Source organism: Phaethon aethereus (genome assembly GCF_964289735.1).
Source record: "Phaethon aethereus genome assembly, chromosome: Z".
Taxonomy (NCBI): Eukaryota; Metazoa; Chordata; class Aves; order Phaethontiformes; family Phaethontidae; genus Phaethon; species Phaethon aethereus.
The window spans coordinates 37,302,440-37,322,841 of NC_138577.1; positions in this window are offsets into that span (position 1 = coordinate 37,302,440).

The following is a 20,402-nucleotide window of genomic DNA, read 5'->3' on the forward strand; positions in this document are numbered from 1 at the left end:
CACTAACACTCACTGAAAGCTGCAGTGGCATGACTTTGTCCCTGCAGCTTGTGACCATCCTTGTCTGGAGGTCTCGGCCCTGAAGCGTGGTCAGCTGAGGAGATGGCCTCAGCACAAGTTCAGCACAAGAACCAAGACAGCCACCAGGCTATTTTCAGGATGCAGCCAACAGAGCTGAGGGTTTAGGACTGAAAACCATCATGAATTGAGCTTTTATTCAAAGCAGGCAGCTCTACTTTAAGCCACAGAAACAGGGCTTTGATCTGACATGATTTATATCTTTACCAAAAAAACCCCCAAAACAGTTGTATTGTGAGCATATACAGAGTTTTCCAATTGTTGGTTGATTGTTGGTTCATTTCCAGAAAGATTTCATTTCTTTAGCCACCCAGACTAAACACGGTGCCCAGTGAGATGGAAGTTCTGCAAAACTGAACTTTATATAAGTTTTGAGGTCATCAGAATTGACAACTCTTACTTCTTCACAGTTTAGCTTGTCATCACCCATAGCAACATCACTGGATATTTAAGGAGACTTCAAAAACTGAAAAAGACATTTTGTTAAATACCCTTTTGATTAAAAAAAAAAAAAAGAACAAGTTTTAATAGCACAAAGACGTAGGCTGCACTTGAAATTTTTTGGGAAGAGCAGAAGTTTAAATGTGCATCTTTGGATTACCATTATAAAGTGTACCAAACTCCTCTTTACTATTGTTCAAAGTTTGAACCAAGACAAGCTTAAAATCTCACCAGTGGAATTTACTGAACTATTCGGTCGTGCAGGCAATAGCAATTGGCTAATTGGCAAAACCAATGCAGACAACAACAAAAACCCTATTAAGAGCCTAACCAAAAACTGTAGTTTGATCCTTTTATATCACAGACTCAGGTCATGTATGTAATTACATGGAAAACAATTACAGAGGCAGTATCAAAGGCCTCTTACCTGTGGTGACGGGTATGATCTTGGCTCATGGTCTTTATAACATACTGTATTTCATTACTTCGGGCTCTTGTATTCTGCTAATTGCTCTTTCATCCTAAGAAGAGGTAGAAAGAATGGCTTCTAAAAATGTGATTGAAAGTAAATGAGATTGAAGGCATAACCCAAGAGAATTTTTCCCTTTTCTTCTTTTTTTAAAAAAAGAAACAAAACTCTTTTCTGTATTTCTATGCATGCAACATGAGACATACAAGCCTGGCTACTTGTTGGGGGGGGTGGAGATACAGTAATAAGTTAGGAGATTCCCCAGTTGGAGCCATTTAAATGGGAACCAAGTTCCCAGGAAAAGCCATGCAAAGGTTGTTCAAGCATCCTTCTCTTACTGACTGTTTAGACCAAATGCATGTATCCATAGCGTACATCCTCCTTACATAACTTCAGAAGGAAGTAGCACTGCTGGGTGCCACCGTTGGGAAGACCCTTTGTGCACTGCATATATCCTGGGAAAGGCCAGATCATGCTTCCTTCATTCACAACCCTGCCATAGCACTTTTAAAGAGAATTAAGGTGTCAGCTAAACCTCATCTTTCAAACACGTAGCTCAGATGTACAAGCAACCATACAGCATTTTGCTTGTGGCTGAAGAAGGCAATGACTTACATACGCTGTTACCTTGCTTGTGCAACTGGTCCGAAAAAAAAACCACAAAACTTTGTGGCATTTAGAACAAAAAAAAAAACCTATTGGAAGGAGAGAAGGGTCATTAGTACACGTGAGAGAAGCAATAATAACCTGGTAATTACTGCACATTAGCAAATTTTGGAGGGTTCCAGTATTTTTAATAGAAATGCATCCTTGAGACCCTTGATCTCTCTCTACTGTATCTCACCAACGTAGCTGACTTCCTCCCCTAAATGAGGCTTGCAGAAGCAGAGAAATGCTTAGTCAAATTTTTCTAGCCTTCAGGGAAGTGCAGCCAATTACAGTTATAAGCCTCATCTAAAGTTTAGGGACAAGTTCTTAACCAGACCTTATAGTTCACTGTAAACTAAATGTTGACTTTAGTAGTCAATATAAGCTGAAGTTGGCCAGAAAATCTCCCTCACTTCCCTCACCTGCCTTTCCCTTTTTTCTCCAGTACTATGTGGGATGCTGACCAACAAGATACCAGATAAAAGAAATTTTCTATGTGAAAACACTGGGTTTTTTGTCTCTAATACTGTGCCTTTATTTCCAAAGATGACCTGGGTTACATGCAGGACAGCTGAGACAACAGGGATGCAGGCAAGCTACAAAACTGCAGAGTTCTGGTCAGGTTTGTGGTGGAAGACGATCTCCACTAGAGCCAACGAGAGCTGCGACAATGATATTAGTGATTTTACCCTTTAGGACCAGGCTTTACCCCTTAGGATTCATACATTGTGATTGAATAAAGAGGACACAATCATATCAAATAGATGAAAGACTCTTTAGTTTAACCACTGCTTTTTTTAAATCTGTGTATAAAACAGCCTCAACCAAAACACATTTTAGACTTCTGTTTCTGGAGTTTTTATTTTGAGTAGCCCAAAGAGATCGTAAAAATAACAGAAAATTACTGTGTTTCAAGCACAAAGGAGATGGGGAAGGTCCCACTGAAGGTATAATAAAAAAAATTCTTAACTCAAACTGATGTCCTATCTCGTCTGTATTACCACGTTCAGCCCATGTTTCCTCATTCACAATCTTCATACAGGTCATAGATACAGTCCTCTGGAGTCTCATTTCTATCAGTTCTGAACCCATCTCCTGACAGTTCTTAGCCCCTTCCTCTTCGCAGGAGCCTCACACAGTGAATCCCTCTCGGTCTTGTCAGTACCAGACGGGGCCATGGAACGACCGCGTCTGTGGCAATTCGCAGTCCTGCGGTTGGACGTCGTCATGGGATACTCTGACTTGCAGAGGTGCTGAGCATCTGCATCTCCAAACTGCTGGTGCCAGGTGTTAAAGGTTTCAGGTGACCAGTGTCACACCAACAGGGACTTGACAACAAGGTCAGAGTCAGTATTTTAACAGCCTGTACATTACAAACCATTTACTGGCAGTGCGCATTAAAACTAAGACATTCCTGTTTAGGAAACTTCCATTACCTCCATTTTAAACACTAGTCAAACAGCTCGTACCCTGTGGGCCACGTGTCCAACCTGTGGTCCTGCACTGAGGTATCCTTGTCTGGGTGGGTCTTTGCAGTCGCTTGGAGCCTCACTGAAATAAATCCAGTTCTGCCCATTCGGAGCTTATCAAGGGATCCAAGCCTCATCATTTATTGACAGTTCAATAGAAATATTATCAGCAGTACCTTGTTTTGCAAGCAAAGCAGAAATCCTACCCGCGCCACACACCCTGCCGAACGGATTGTCAACTACATTTAAAAATGAGGTGCGACTGCGCCGTACTGCCAAACTCCGGCACAAACGGCGTGCTGAGGGATCCCCCGCTGCCGTCTAGCATTCAGCCAGGACCCAGCAGCACGACAGCGTCTCTCGTTTTGCTAGGCTGAGCTCAGGCAGGCAGGAACCAGAAACCAGAAAGGTCATCCCTTTCTGAGTCTGTTCTACGACAGATGGTTACAATCAGCTCTTACCGGTAAGCACAAATGAACAGTCATGTTTAAATTCTCAGCATCCTCTAGATAACATCTCATGTAAACAGCAGCAAATTGCATATAAGAAATGTCTTTAAATGTCTTTAAAGGGACCACCTCTATTTCAACATTCCTCTCTGAAACTGAGAGCATGACTTCTTGAATATCCACAGTTCAAGGGGCCCCAAGTTTGCATCCTGCTGGATTAACCAAACTAGTTCTTGCTAAGAGCACTGCCAAATACTGTAGATGACAGGATATGGAGCGTGTATATCACCCTCCATAAACAAAGGAGCTGCCAGAGTAACTATTCACGCTGGTTTTGCACAATGTATTGATTCTATAATGAAAACAATCTCTCTTCACTCCCTCTAGCAAATATATCCGTAAGATTAGTAAGCCTGCGTTACCATCCATATGACTAATTAGCATGGCATACTCAGCCTTGCTAAAACAAGATACTGGTATACTGAAAAGTGTATTTCTGAAAGATGGGGCGGTGGGAGGAGCAGGACAGGAAAGTTCCCTAAAAAACCAAACTGCTAGTAACTGTTGGCACCTGTTGCATCATTTACAGATTAACAGCAAAAGGAATTTATTGTTTAGGAAATTAAACTTAGCACTACTTACTGCGAAGAAACACGTTTCTTTTGCTAAATGCTGCTTCACAAGCCTTTGCTGGTTACGCTGCCGAAGCATTTGCTTACTTTGGAAGAAATTTACTGTTTCCCCATGAGAAACGTGTTTCCCATAATTTTTGGTAATGAGCAGAGGGAGATCAGAGGTCAGGGGCCAGCCCAGAATATTTATTGTAGGAATGCCAAAGTAGTACTTTGTTGGTTAGCTTGCAATCTTATTTTCCCTGCTTCTTTGTTCTTGTTCTTCCACTCCCATTTCCTTTAGGGGGATGTGAAAAAAGAAGAAAATAATAGGAAGTTCAAATTTTGGGGTTTCCTTTAAAGTATTCCGCAAAGATGCAAGTGTACAAGAGAGACAGAAGCTGGCGATAAAAGAGGTCTACTGCAGCAGAAAATCTTATCCTCTTTGGTCAGAACATCACGTCAATACAAATTGCTTTAAAGTATATAGGGAATTGGCTGAATTTTTTTCTCACTAGTCAAGAAACTGAAAACCTAGGCAAAGAGGATGTTAAAAACAGACTTTTGGAAAATTTTCAGCTGTTTTTTTTAACCTTTTGTTAACAGATTTTTATCCTGATTTGTAATAATGGTTTGGCTAACACTTCGAAATGTCTTCCTGTCAGAGGAATACATACTGACAACACACATGTGAGCCTTCTCCTGGGCCAGAATCCTTCACCAAAATAAGAACAGAGCACAGCAACTACTGATGCTTCTTAGGAAAGAAAACAACCACAGAGACTCTTCTTAAAAACAGATAGGTGGGTTGAGAAGAAGAGGTCAGCTCTTTTTAAAAGCCAGAAAAGCTGAAAAATAGATTAAAAAGCTGATTCAAAAGCTCTTTCATGGCTTATATTTCAGTACACCACAGGATAATGTGATAATGATAGTATCACAGCTTTTGTTTCCTATGCAAAATAATTAAACGTTTACTACTCAGATTTCACTGCATAAACTCCTTTCAGTGTGTGGCTGCTCATGAACACACAAAAAATCACTTGACTGGAAGATGTTTGTTTTGGAAGAAGAATGTAGGCTGACAAAGTGACAAGTTGATAAGTGGCATAATAAAGTGAACAAATTTATAGTCCTCCTTTGTATTCCTGAGCATTGGATGGATCTCTTCCCCACAGAATCGGAAGGACAGTTTTGTTAATTCAACACAGATGCATAGTATTCTTTTGAAGAGAAAGCAGTTGTTAATAGGATATCCAGTTTAAGTTTCACGTGTACTAATCATCCTGACCACATTCTGTCTTTAAAAAGCATTCAAAAAAGTACCTTCATGGCTTTGTCTCTTTTTTCCAAAATCAGTAGTAGATTTTTTTTTCCCAGACATGAAAGAGTCAACAGATTCAGTTCATTATTTCTACAGTAGCCCTGGGGGTTAGAACAAAATAAGCAGAGGGACAAACCTAAATATAGGCAGAAAAGCACATATATTTCACTTGCAGGAATGCTATCATCCCTGCATTTTTCTGAATCAGTTTTCTGTGACTGGAACAGAAGGTTCCTGTCGTAGAAAAAAAGTCTTCCCATTTTTTCAAATCACACCCAACTGGTGTGATGGCCATAGCTAGTCCTCTCCAGGACTGTGGTCTCTGCACATTGTACTGGTTGCAATATTCAACTCTTGTGAGATCTCTTATCGGAAATGAAGTCTAAACATGTTACATGACCTACCTTGCCAGAAGACCAAGCGGTGAAAAGTCACAGTATCTAGCCTGAGCTAGTAAAACTACTATGTGATTATTACAGCTAGATTTACACAAACTGCACTGACACCTCATCTTACTATATACAGCTAGTAGAGTGTAATTATAGTGTGTCCCAGACTATTTTGAAATCACAGATAAGCATGAAATATCAGGTGCATCTCCCCTAGATCATATCTTCATATACTTTAATTGTTTTAGTGAAAAATACCTAGCACTTTTCTCAGGGTGACCAGACGTGCAGGTTCCCAAAGCATCCAGCATATGACTTTCCTCCGTCATTTCCACCGTGCTGCTCATTCACCGTTTTCTCCAGAGGCAGATGCAAAGGCATGCGTTTGGTCACAGTGCCAAAGAAATGGTGCTAGGACCTCTGGTGTAACTCTCAGCATACAGAGGCTTAGGGGAGTAAAAAAAAATAAAATTCCTGTATTTCTTCTGACAGATGCTTAAGCCCCCAAGATAGCCAGAAAACATTCCAAGTAAAGACTCCATTAATCATTTCCAGTGCACTGCACTTTAATTAATAAAGTTTTGCCCCGGACAAGAATTTAAGTGCTTCAAAAAATTCCACGTTCTCTAAGGCTTAACAATATTTATTCTGAGCTTTGTGCACAGAATATAGTTAAAATAAGGTCCAACAGGTACAAAAATAAGCCACATTCTGCACTCTCAGCTAGACATTAAGCAGGCAGCATTAGCTTGGTCTTTAATCCTACATTAATGAAACACTGAAAGGAAGGACAAGCCAACAGTGATTAAAATAACTACAAGCAAATATTTGGCAGACTTACAGAATACAATTAGGGACACATGTATGTTAATACAGAACACACACCGGTGTAAACTGTTATTTATTAAAAGTAAGCCACAGGTAAGGGAGAGACAAAGCTGCAACATTAAAGTTGCCAGAAACTGCTGTTTAATAGGTACTGAATGCCAATACACGTGCTGTTCAATACACGGTGTGATCATATTGGTGCTTAGACACTGTCAGCAAGAGGATCCTTAGACTCCTTCAGCCTACACAGATGATTGTGTCTCTTCTTAAACCTTTCTTGCAGTTAAACAAGAGTCGGTTGTGACGGCTAGTGCGTTTTAGCTTCTGAAACCTTAGCAATTTTAGCATGCAGGCATAAGGATTATTTTTTTAGTGTTACGACTTTGCTTCCATGGAAATAGCAGAAGCTTCTAGCAGTGACAGGTCCAAGTCATGGAGTTTGGACTTGAGTCTGAGCTTGGAGAAATGCAAAGTTTGCGGAGAAAGAAAAGAAAGTTCCTGGGGTGCTCCCCCCGCAGTCTCTGACTTACAGGGCACAGCTTCGGAAAGGCAACGGAACAGGGAACTAATTGTCTGCTCTTCTCTCCTTGGGAACTTCATATGAATTCCAGAGGCAACAGCTGCTTTCCATGCCCATGGAGAAATACACTCACATGCAAAGATTTGCTTTTTACCTCCATGCATCACATTTTTATTCCACAAAAGCTTAAAAAGGGGAGAAAAGAAATGCAACAGAAGCTTCTCACTCATCACTGGGAAATGTATTGAAGACAGTCCAAAATCTGTAAAATATGAGAATATTAATACCAGTGATGTGTTTTTAAGCTGATACATTCCTGCCCTGAGGAGACTGCAGTTTGGGAGCAAGCACAAAGGCCACGTTCTGCCATCAAAAGCTGTTAAGCTGCTTTGCTCATGTGGGACCTCATTGTCTTCAGTGGGTCTCCTGTCAAGGGTTTTATGTAGTACTACACCCAGTTTTTTCAAATGGTTAGAGAAAATTTCTGCTTGTACAGAAACGCAATTTTTCTTGAAACAAAATAGTTGGGATGTTGCCAGAGATTTTTAGTAGTCCAGTTCATTCTGACCCAGAACTACCTTCTAAAATGGACAATAACAAATACTATCCATTCTAATACTAAAATTTATCACCGTTAAAAAAATTTGACACCACCTTCTCATTAATAGCAAAAAATCCTGAGTAAGCACCCTACTACATTCCACATCTAATGATTCTGAAAGTCATTAAATAAATCCTGTGAACAGATGCATTTCATTCCTCTTTTTCCTAGACTTGGAATAAACAAAACGTTAACGCCACCGCAGAGCAAACCCAACCTAGTAGTAGTAAATTGTCTTAAAGGGGTATCTTTTCTTCCCCGTTCAGGTGAACCTATATACATACTTGGGACATTTCAAACACGGACTGTGCAAGAGCGTATCGGGTTCACATCGCTGCCCACAGCTTGTCTGGTGCAGCGGTAAAGCAATTTGTTCTGTGTCAGTAACAGCATTCATGGCATTGTGCTGATAAGGGGGCCTAGGATGTGATTTATTCCTAGAGCAGCTGAAGATGAAATACCAGCTGTGTTACATTCTCTTCATTAAACCAGCTGTAAGTTATGGCCAGATCCCTGGAAAAGGCAGGGAGATACTGAAAAGATGAAAAGGGAAAACATCTCCAGAGACACAGTACTTCACAGGCTCCAGGGCACTTGGCAGTCAGCTTGGCTTGGCTAATGGTCTTCTGTGTGACAAGGAACATATGGCCTTCACAGTTAAAAAAGTTCTCAAAAAAGCGTATCAGAGAAGGGAACATTAAACCTCAGGCAGCTTCATTTGGTGAAGGGCAAAGGGAGGTAAAGGCAATATCTTACCTGGCAAGAGCTACAACCCCAAAAGTTCTTACTGGATCTGGAAACTGAAATTTACAGCTAACGGAAAAAAAGTGTTACTGTAGTGGGCCATATGCTCCCATCTGTGGGGAAATTCTTCCAAAGTCATACAGCTGACAGAAAGAAACAAAAAAAGGACAATCCCTTGCCCAATACCCTTTGGTGGGTTTCCACACCTCCCCAGACTGTTGAATCTGGGAAAAAAAGGACTCCGGGGCATACAATGGTTGTCTGTTCAGAAGCAGCACCGGGCCACATGGCCTTTGGGAGCTGCTAGATATAAGCTCATATTCGCAGTTGTCAGTTGTCCATGTGCAGCCTGCAAAGAGACTTGGGTAGGAGTCAGTCTCCACCTCCTATCTGATGTTAAAGAGAGAAGCAGCATAGGCAGTAAGAGAGTTTTAGTTCAAATGCAAACGTCAACCCTAAGAAAACACACCACTGCGATGGAGCTCCGTAACCGGTGTTCGAGCATACTGACAATTGCCCTCTTCAGTGTTTTTTCTCAAAGAAACAGATCAACGAGAGCTTCTCAAAGCAAGAAGCATTGCTAAAACAATGCACTTGACCTAAACTCATAACTAGAAATGGCTAAGACACAGTGGATGGAGCTCACCACCCTAACAAAGCTTTAGTCCAACTTAGGTACATTTATAAAAGATTTCAAACTCAGTGGCTAAAATTTGTCAAAGTTTTCAGCAAAAGATAACAAGGTCCTCTTTCGGACTTTCCCTTCAGCAAATATTGCTATCAGATATGTCTGTCATATACACATACCCTTTCACCAAACACAAAATTCAGTTTGATCAGTAATGTTTTGCACAATGAAATACTGATTCATGTGCCACCACAGATCCTAATAAAACCAGTTTGCTCTAGGCATACATCTGAGAAGAAAGGTCAGCCGCTATCGCCTTCAGAAAGAAGCACGGATCAGCAAGCAAAGCTGTCAGGTTGTGCAGCAAGCCCAGGTAGTTACGCGGTGGAACTCCTCGCCCTAGGGCAGTATGGACCATAACGTTTTATATACATTGAAGGGGAGCCCATGTGGGTTAGTGGAGAAGAACGCACTGAGCTGCAAAGTACGCAGAAATCACTTCTGGCTCAGCAGGGTGTGCATGGGAAAGACCAGAGGCTTGGACAGCACAGAGGGCAGGAAGAGGAACAAAAAGGCTGAAACATCACGTAGTCATCTCTCAGTTTCTGCACTCTTCCCTCAGCATCCACTTTAGCACTGGGGGAGGCAGAGCCTGGGGTGGAGATCCTGCACAGATCCAATACAAATTCATTATATTTTTGCAGTCTTCTGAAAAATATGGTTTTAAGATGAAAATGAGAAGAAAAAGTAGCTCCCTATAAAGCCATTAATAACAGGGGTTTAATTCCTTTTTTCATTAGTGCCAGTGTTTACTCTTTTGCAGAAAGAACAGCTTTAGGCAGTGCCTTTTCTGAATAAATCTTTTCATTTTTATGTGGACATTTTACATCTGGAGATAGTGAAAAAAAAAAAGCAAAGTCACAGAAACATATCATTGTCCAGTTGCAGTAAATTTCCATAACAGCACTTAGGAACCTTCTCTACTCTCTGAAATTAAAAGATTAAAAAAAAAAAACCCACAACAAAAAAAACCCCAAACACACAAAAAACCCCAACAGCTCAAAAAATTGCAGTTGGATTACTCAAAACAGAAAATATAGCTGCTCTTGGCAGTGTTCATCTGATCACTCCCATTTTCAAGCTGCTTTTAGAAAGAAACAACAGTTTCTATCTCCATTTCTTGTTAATCTGCTTGCCTTCATTCTTCAGGTCCTATTTAGGTTCAAAAAATATCCATTAAAGGTAATCATAAGTGAAAGCAAACTGATAGACAAAAATCACAGCTAAAAAATGACTACAGAAAGTTACACTTTGGCATACCAACCGGAGTACCACATCTCCTCTCCGCCCATCATGTACATCTGCCAGAACCATGGACGTTGGACCAATGCTTCCCCAAAAGGTGAAGGATGCAGGAAGCAACTGCAAGAGAAGATTGTTGGAATATCCACCCCACTCTTGTTCTGTGTTTTGTGGGCAGATCCAGACTTGGCTTTAAATAGAGCTCAGTACCAGCTAAGGATGATATTTTTCCTGTAATAGATTCAAACAACTCAGGTTTTTGTAATAAGAAGAAATGTTACTGCCTTAAATATCTCTGAACTTTTCCAGATGGGTATTACAGGCCAGACTGAATAACAGGTAGTGTGGAAATACTTCCAAAAGTCCAATCTCGGTCTTGCTCAGAGACAATCAAGAAATTACCACTGGAAATCTTATTCTGAAAATTTCTGCATGAAAAATCCAGTTGTCACATTATCTTCTTCAGTCGTTAGTAGACAGTGAAATGTGCATATACCTGCTGTAAAAAGGTCACCATTTGTGACAGACCTTGAAATAGATGTGTTTTACTTGGCTTATAGATATTATGAATTTTGATCGGCCCAATAACAATTTCTGCAACAGCATCTCTGTTGGAAGGCTAAGGTGCACTATACAGCATGGACTTCATCAGCTAAAGAACAAATCCAAACAAGATTATGGTGCAGTTGCAGCACTTGCTAGGGACACGCAATGAACAAAGCCAGAACTCCCACAGAGAGGGCGGCGATTCCCACCGAACACTGGAACTGGGAAAATGTGTGAGAGAGTAACATCTACGCGCCGTAATGAAAGAACAATACCAACGAGACCTCCTCCTCCACTCTGCGGACCACAAGGTATTTTATGAGCTAACCAGCAAGGCTTCCAGGCAGTGGGAGCGGAGGGAGTGAAAGCTGCAAGGTGATGTTGCCCGTCTTACTGTGATGGATGTCACAGTAAGTGACAGGATGACTAAACTGTGACTGCTTAATAGAAAATGCAAGTCTGACAAGAAGAAACCAAAGACTGATGGGTGAACAGGTCAAACCCTGGCTAAATACAGGGCTTGCAGGCTGTAAATTTTGTCTTTCATATCAAATCCCAGGAAATGTTAAGGCAACACAATGGCAGGAGTTGAGAAAACTATAAGCAGTCAAACCTTACAAAGACATGATCCTGCATTTTAACTGTGGCAACAGGGTGCATGTTTTTTCTCCATGGCAAATTTAGAGTAAAATATACTGGCCAAAATCAGAAAGATGAATAGTACTGAAACATTTTATCTCACCAATGTATGCAGGTTAAAAGCTCTGACAAATACTTCATATATCACATGTTAATTTGTGAAACTGCAATTGTGAAGTTGGTTCTTGCTATAACTTCCCAGAATTTTAAGTGAAGCAAGGTCAATCAAAAGAGTACCATAATGCACCAACACAAGGTTTTACCTTTCTTCCACAAAAGGATCTGTACAAGTCTGCCTTTTAAGTAGTGACCTCTAATATACCTCTTCCCATAAATGTAACATTGACTCTGTTCCTCAGAGTACAGGGAACAGAGTACCTTGTTCCATGAGTAACCCTATACATTTTGAAGAATTACTAATTATAAAATAATTATTTTAAATGCCCTAAATAATCCTAAGAAAGGGCAGAAGAACTGATGGAGAGAAGTACCACAAAAGTGAACACCAAAGAATGCAACTCAGCAGTGGAAAACTGGGTCTTTCTACAGAATGTGTGTTGAAAAAAGCCATTCCAGAGAAATTAAAAACAGTTGTTAGAACACCTCTTCCCAATGCAGAAATTACTGGCATTTATGGGAATATAAACCTATTTAGTGACATTCCTTCTAAACCTATATAGGATTCCTGATTTTTCTACAGATTTTGTGCAAAGGGACTTCAATAATCAAATCCCTCAGGCAGCTAAAAATGTTGTTTGCCAGCCTTTCAGCTTATAAATGACTGGCCAGGTGCCTTGTGAATCGTTTTGTTACGTGAAGGATGCATCTCTATTACTAATGGATGAAGAGGATCCAATTGAGCCATGAGTAACTAAAAAGCACAAAAGAAATTACAACCAGACTAGCAATAAGTTGCTTGCAATTGTGCTTTTGTGCTTTAAATTCCAACAACGTAGCTAGATCAGATATCCAAGCAAGAGAGGAAACAGGATCATGAAATCCCCGGCATGCCACAACAAAAGGTAGGAGGCATACTAAATTTTCACAAGGAAAATTGACAGTTGATTGCTACTCTGAATTTGCAAAGATTGCACAGCTAATAGATAAACTGAAGGATGAGTATTATCCATTAAAAAAAAAAAAGGCAAAATAAGCCAAACAAAACAGATCGGAGCTTCTGAAAGACATCTCAAATAAGAATGTTACTTTGACATTTATTCAAAACAACCGCACAGCTGGTAAAAGCCAGTCATTATGAGAATGCTAACTCCAATTAATTCTCTCAGGCAGTAACACATATTGCAGAAGAGGAGACTCAAATACCTGGGGTATCACGAAGACATACATGAAAATACTCAGTATTTGCATCACAGTCAACACTCAGGTAATGGATGGGGCCACACCAGGGCATGTCATTGCAACTGACCACTGCGCACCCTCTCCACCCTGATTTGGGGTTTCCAATTCTGCTGCTGCCCCAGGCCTGTGCTGGATGCTGAGGCACACTTGGTGCCACACTTGGGTTGCTGGTGCAAAAAGGTCACAGCACAGCAGCAACTCACCAAGTTTCAAATTTTACCTCTGCAAGCAGATGGAAAATTAGGCCTGAGCTGAGGTGTCTGCTAATTAAGGACTATCAAGACCTTTTTCCAGCCAGCTTTCATTTCTGAGGTCTTACTAGCTTTTAGGGGGGCCCCATCACTAAGGGCTTGCCCTTTAAATTGTACTGCTCAGCTCCCTGTGTGGTCTTCTGCTGGATGCTTGATTAAAAAAACATGGACAGAATTAACTGGTAAAGAACATGCCTTTGTAAAGTGGTTTTTGGTTCATGAAAGCTGGGGAACATACAGGGGAACATACAGAATAAGAGTTTGCAACCTTTTCTGTAAGATTCAAAGGGATAAAGGCCAATTTTTTTCTTATTTTTTAAAGAATTTGCAGTTACATTGTGCTGAACTAAAACGGCTCGCAGGCGGTGTAGAAGCGTTGCTAAGGATTTTAGCTAAATATATAGGGTGTCTCTCTAGTTTATGGTAGACTCCATTCCCCTCACAGCAGCTGTAAGAGATTACAGCAGTGGTTGAGCTCTGGCTGAAGCTGGAAAGCTGTGTTGTTTCTCCAGCATGAATCTGAAAGGTTACAGAGCGTGTAAATACTACGTTGCATGAAGGAGCTAAAAGCCCAGGGGCAGCCTAGCTGAGCTAAGCTGGTTGTGTTTAGTCTGGGCTCCTGAACCCTCTTTCTTTTCACTTGTGACTGTCCTATACTCTGCTGTGTGGTGACTAGAAAAGTGATCATATCAAGCTGGCTGAGCTGAGCTCACCTCATTCCTTCTTGTACCTCAGTTTCTCCACCTGTGAAATGGGAAGAATAGTATTTTTCACTGCAGTACTTCATCATCTACAGAAGAGCAAGCCACGATAACAAGGACCTTGTTATGAGCACAGGTTCTTGGAAAGCTCAGTGGTTATTTTTGTCACTAGTTGTGTATTTTCCTTCAAAACCAATGGGAAAATATTTGTTGAAACAGTACATGGGAGAAAGGACACCATTTGAGTCAGGAATTCATTCTTACTTTGTAAGCAAGTACATTGGCTTACGAAGTTAAGCAGTTCTTTGCCACACTTTCAGCTTACAAGTGACTGGCCAGATGCCTTGCAAAAAGCTTCTGCAAGTTAGTGAGACACAGTAACTGTTGAGGAGGTAATTTCTAGAAAATAGGATTGTTGCTCATTGCACATACCCTTTCAAATGGTGCATTCCTGTCCCTATTGTCTTCCCTTTTAGGCTAAAACATTTATTGGGGAAATAAAAGGGTAAAGTTAGCCTCCTTGGACTCCCACACCAAGTTTTCAACAGCTGTCTTATCACACCTCAGGACACCAAAGACAAAGTTTCCAGGATTTTAGCACTCAGGAATAGCAGCAGAATCAGTCCCATGAAAGAGGTGAACAAAAATGTGCTTCGATACAGCAGAATTTGGGTTCATTTTTGCAGACCCTTACATATTTCCTTGAAAGGTTTGGGATGACGTGTTAGAGAGATTTCCTAGGTGAAAGGGAAATATCCAGGTCTGAAAGTGGGTGGTGCACATCTGGGATAACCATACAGGAGCAAATGTCAAAACCACAGGAATGTGAAACTGGGGATTAAAATCACATGAAATAGGCACATTGACTGGGGTACCAACCTGAAAGCTGCTCCATGCCCATGACTATTCCTGAAGTGAGGAAAAAGTGAAACGTTTTTGAAGGGCCAAGCCCATAAAGACACTCCAGGTACATTACAGCATTTAATTTTAGTCCACAAGGTTAATGTCACTGAAAGACTGCAAGGGTTTGACGTATGCAAGTACAGAGGTCTTTTTTTTGTTGTACTAACATCTCGAATTTAAGATACATTAAAAGTCAGGAAATAAGATATTGCATATAAATTCACATATGGGGGGGGGGAGAAGGAACCTAATCTGTTTTTATTAATAAAAAGCCATTAATTTCACATACTTACCAAAGGAGAAGGATTTAAAGAGGAATGTAGTGATGTAACTCATTAATAGTGAAAAGAAAAAGCCATATCCAAGCAGCAATAAAATACATTTTGAAGACGAATCAGAATAATCAGTACCTTGTGGGACTGAAGGCCAAGGAATTATATAAAGTTAAAATTACAGTGATGAACCAAAGAATACAGCAAAAGATTTTAAAATGTCTGGAGCTGGGGAGTGTTGCTCAGACATTCCAGACAAAGTACCCTGCAAAAAGACATCAGACAGTTTTTTACGAGCTCTGCAAAGAGGATATTTGAGATTTTTTTCTATTCCTGAGACTAAAATCCCCTTACAGAGCAGACACATCATTTTTGTTATCAGATTATTTTAGAGTTGCCAAAAGCTGAAACAGAATGGTCAGGGGGCAAGGATTAGAAGAGAGGCAAACAAAAGCTGAAAAAACAAATAGTAATTCGGTCATCAAAGCAGAGAAAGACAATGCAGGTTCCCTTAATGTTTATTAGTGCATTTCAATTTGTTTGTTAACTAAGGAAGGCAATGATATGTGATGGTATTCATCACCAAGCTTTTGGAGAATGAAGAGATAACTAAAATTTAAAGCAGGGAGGTGTTCAGTGCATAAGATTGGCAATACTAAGCATGCAGACACAATTCTGTGAAAAAACGTATGAAAGAGGTACTCTCTCAGAGCCTGTAGGCTCTGCTCAGGAGCTGATGGCATTGAGAGAAAGGCGATAGCACTGCTGGAGAGCCTTGAATTTGAAGGACGCGGTTAAATTCAATGCAGTGAAAAGGAAAACTAGTGAAGGCGAGAGATAAAAAGTACAGCAATGCAGTTAGGGTGAGAGAGGATAAGAAAACAACATTTGCAGATGCCAGCATGGCCAAAGACAAAGCTAGAGTGATCATGATGGTAATGAAGGAGTCATGAATGATGCCTGAGGTCCAGTCAGTGCTTTGATATGCTGTGGAGCAAAAAAGAAAATAAAGGACAAAAGAGGATGAAGTTGGAAGCCCTCCCTAGTCTAGCAAGACAAAAGATGGTAGATGTTACATTTCTGGGAGCAAAACTCATCTGACAGAGCAAGTGCAGCCCACGATACAATGGCCTATTTACATGTCTTACTTCATTGACCAACAAGCCACAGGGATGCTGAGGAGCATGGCATTGGAAAGGACAGAACCAGTGGCTCTTCCTCCTGCCTTTGAGCCACCGGTTCTTTCACATAGCTACCAGCTTCAGGGGGAGAAAAACAGAGCTATGATTTGTACATTCCAGTTCAATTTTAGGGTCAGAAATAGACATCAGAAGATCGAAGAGACCAGACAACAGCTGCAAGATAATTTGTCAAAGGGAGCAATTAGATGGGAAGAGTGGGCAGTTTTTCTGAAGTACAATTCAGCACTTTAGAGGGGAGTTCTCAGCAAAGCAGAGTGAACGCGCACTTTCCGCCTCACTGATGCCGAGTCAGAGATGTGATCAGAAGGGGCAAAACACCTACTCATTGATACCACAAGGGTGGAAGATTTATGTGGAGGAACGACTGACCCCATCAAGAACAATTTCAGGAACCTGAGGAGGCATCTAAGTACGTAAACAATCCAGGTCTACAGTTTCCATTCCTAGTGCATTGAAGTGAGAAATAAATTATTAGAAAAAAAGATTAATTCTGGAGGCACAACAGGTGAAAATGTGATGAGTTTAAGGGTGGGAGCCCAACTGCCTAGAAGGATCTTCTTTAGGCTGAGGTGCTTAATGCCTTCTTTGCCTCAGTCTTTAGTAGACAGACCAGGTATCCACAGGGTATTCAGCCCCCTGAACTGGAAGACAAGGATGTAGACCAGAATAAACTCCCCATAATCCAGCAGGAAACAGTTAAGAACCTGCTAAGCCACCTGGACACCCACAAGTCTATGGGGCCTGATGGGATCCACCCAAGAGTACTGAGGGAGCTGGCAAGAGGAGTTGCCAAGCCACTCTCCATCATTTATCAGCAGTCCTGGTTAACAGGGGAGGTCCCAGATGACTGGAGGCTTGCCAATATGACACCCATCTACAAGAAAGGCCAGAAGGAGGATCCCGGGAACTACAGGCCTGTCAGCCTTACCTCGGTACCTGGGAAGATGATGGAGCGGTTCATCTTGAGAGTGCTCGCAGGGCATGTGCAGGACAACCAAGGGATCAGGCCCAGCCAGCACGGATTCGTGAAAGGCAGGTCCTGCTTAACCAACCTGATCTCCTTCTATGCCCAGGTGACCCACCTAGTGGATGAGGGAAAGGCTGTGGGTGTTGTCTACCCGGACTTTAGTAAAACCTTTGACAGCATCTCCCACAGCATTCTCCTGGAGAAACTGGCGGCTCGTGGCTTAGACAGGTATCTTCTTCGCTGGGTAAGGAACTGGCTGGATGGCCGAGCCCAGAGAGTTGTGGTGAAGGGTGTTAAATCTGGCTGGAGGCCAGTCACAAGCGGTGTTCCCCAGGGCTCGGTTCTGGGGCCGGTCTTGTTCAATATCTTTATCGATGATCTGGATGAGGGGATTGAGTGCTCCCTCAGTAAGTTTGCAGACTACACCAAGTTGGGTGGGAGTGTTGATCTGCTGAAAGGCTCTGCAGAGGGACCTGGACAGGCTGGATCGATGGGCAGAGGCCAACTGTATGAGGTTTAATAAGGCCAAGTGCCGGGTCCTGCACTTTGGTCACAACAACCCCATGCAACGCTACAGAATTGGGGAGGAGTGGCTGGAGAGCTGCCCAGGTGAAACAGGACCTGGGGTAGCTGGTTGACAGCCGGCAGTGTGCCCAGGTGGCCAAGAAGGCCAACAGCATCCTGGCCTGTATCAGAAATAGTGTGGCCAGCAGGAGCAGGGAAGTGATCATGCCCCTGTACTCAGCACTGGTGAGGTCGCACCTTGAATCCTGTGTTCTGTTCTGGGCCCCTCCCTACATGAAGGATGCTGAGGTGCTCAAGCGTGTCCAAAGAAGGGCAACGAAGCTGGTGAGGGGTCTGGAGCACAAGTCTTATGAGGAGCGGCTGAGGGAACTGGGTTGTTCAGTCTGGAGAAGAGGAGGCTGAGGGGAGACCTTATTGCTCTCTACAACTACCCGAAAGGGGGTTGTGGCGAGGTAGGTGTTGGTCTCTTCTCCCAAGTAACTAGCGATAGGACAAGAGGAAATGGTCTCAAGTTGTGCCAGGGGAGGTTTAGATTGGGTATTAGGAAAAACTTCTTTATGGAGAGAGTGGTCAAACATTGGAACAGGCTGCCCAGGGAGGTGGTGGAGTCACCATCCCTGGAAGTATTAAAAAAAGCTGTAGACGTGGCACTTTGGGACATGGTTTAGTGGGCATGGTCATGTTGGGTTGATGGTTGGACTTGACGAACTTAAAGGTCTTTTCCAACCTTAATGATGCTGTGATTCTTAAGGAGATCATTCTTATTACTTTATTACCATAGAGCTAATTGGAGACTGGTCCATTCTAAGACAATTACGTCACAGCATTACGGCTTTTCTGCATGCTATATTAGGCAACTTTTTTTCAAGGATCTACACTACGAAAAGAAGGAGCAGGTCACAGTTTTTGAGAGCACTTAGTGGCTTTGAATAATATAGTTGTTCACTCTAATTTTAGTGATGAGAGTTTAGGACAGGAGTAGATCTCTTGATGTGGGTATTGTTGACCTAAACCAAGAAAATACCTCTTCAGTTTGTGTAAAATACTTCATCAAGTAACACCACAGATAGATTACATTTATCCCCATTTAGAGACACACAGGAATAGAAGGATGAACACTGATTTGCCCAAGCTCAAGCAGTGTGTATAGAGAGGTGGAAGTCTTCTGTCTCCAGTCATGTGTTTTCTAACTTCCAGATTCTTTTCTGTCTAGGGTTTTCATTACAGTCCCTAGAATCTGTGTACTTTACTGAACCTTAACCTTTGCTCCTGTAAAACAGCCAGATGGAAAAAATCAGTAGGCACGACCTATGGATTGGATGAACAGTATCTTAAAATATCAGTGCACCACTTTTGATCCCTGGAGAAAAGCTTCTGCAGCTCTTGCCAGAAAGTGCCTTTCATTGTAGAAATGAGATTGTGTGTTCCACCTTCCTCTGCCTCACTTCCTAAGGACTGACATAAAACTATGAGATTATCCAGCGAAAGAGCTACCACAGCTGCTGTTCTACTGATACACCAGAACAACCAAGAGAAATAATCCAAAAATAGTCATGATGGGCTGAATCCACCCCAGGCATAACTCCATGAGGGGGCAGAGAAGGTGCAGTTATGAAAACAGTCCTGATGGGAATGCCTTAATGCAAACTGGACTGTCTCTCTTTTTAATCTTCTCTGCATTTCAGACAAATCAGAACAAAACTCTTTTTCTGTCTTTTCACTTGTTTTCATGCAAGATTTGCTGTTTCTGCCATGCCTGAATGTATTGACTGGTGGTACTTATTGAGCTAAACTTCACAAGAAGTTATCAACAGTTTGCATTCATCTCACTAGCAGTAAAATTCCCTGCCTGCATTGGGATTTTAGAGTCTTTCAGAACAAAACTTCATGCAACTTCCATCGCACTTTGCACAGAGGTGAGAGTTGCCTCCTCATGGGCACTGCAAACTCAGAATTTGTCCACAATCTTCAAATGTATTCTTTGAATGCAGCTCCTGGAAAATTCATGATTCTGCACAGAAAAGCAACGAAATGCTTCAGCTTCAGCTAAGTTTCAATCTCAGCTGCGCTGTGCAGAAGGACTGCAGGGACCTGATCCATCTAACCAGCAGAGCATTTTGCTTTTGTGAAATGAAGCTTTAGCAAGAGTGACGTTAGCAAGCTGAGGTTTCTCCCTCATTTCTTCAGTAAGACTGCAGGAGGAACTAATGTTTTGCCTTCTGTTTTCATCTTTTCCACTTCATCTCCCTCATGCTGCATAGCAGGGAGAAGGTAAGGGGATAGGAGGACTACTAGGATATCCACTGCCACCAAAACAATGCTTTTAAAAAAAACAACAATCAAGTTTTCCTGACAGAAAACTAGGAATGTGAAATGCACTTTCCTTGACTAAGGTACCTTCATTATTTCTATTCCTAGCTTGACTCTGTTCTTACTTATTTTATCTAGTTCGTGGGTGTTGTGACACCCTAATTGCTCCAAAATTACGGTTGGTACTATACCTTAATGTTTGATTTTATGTTGCCACAATTAAGAATTA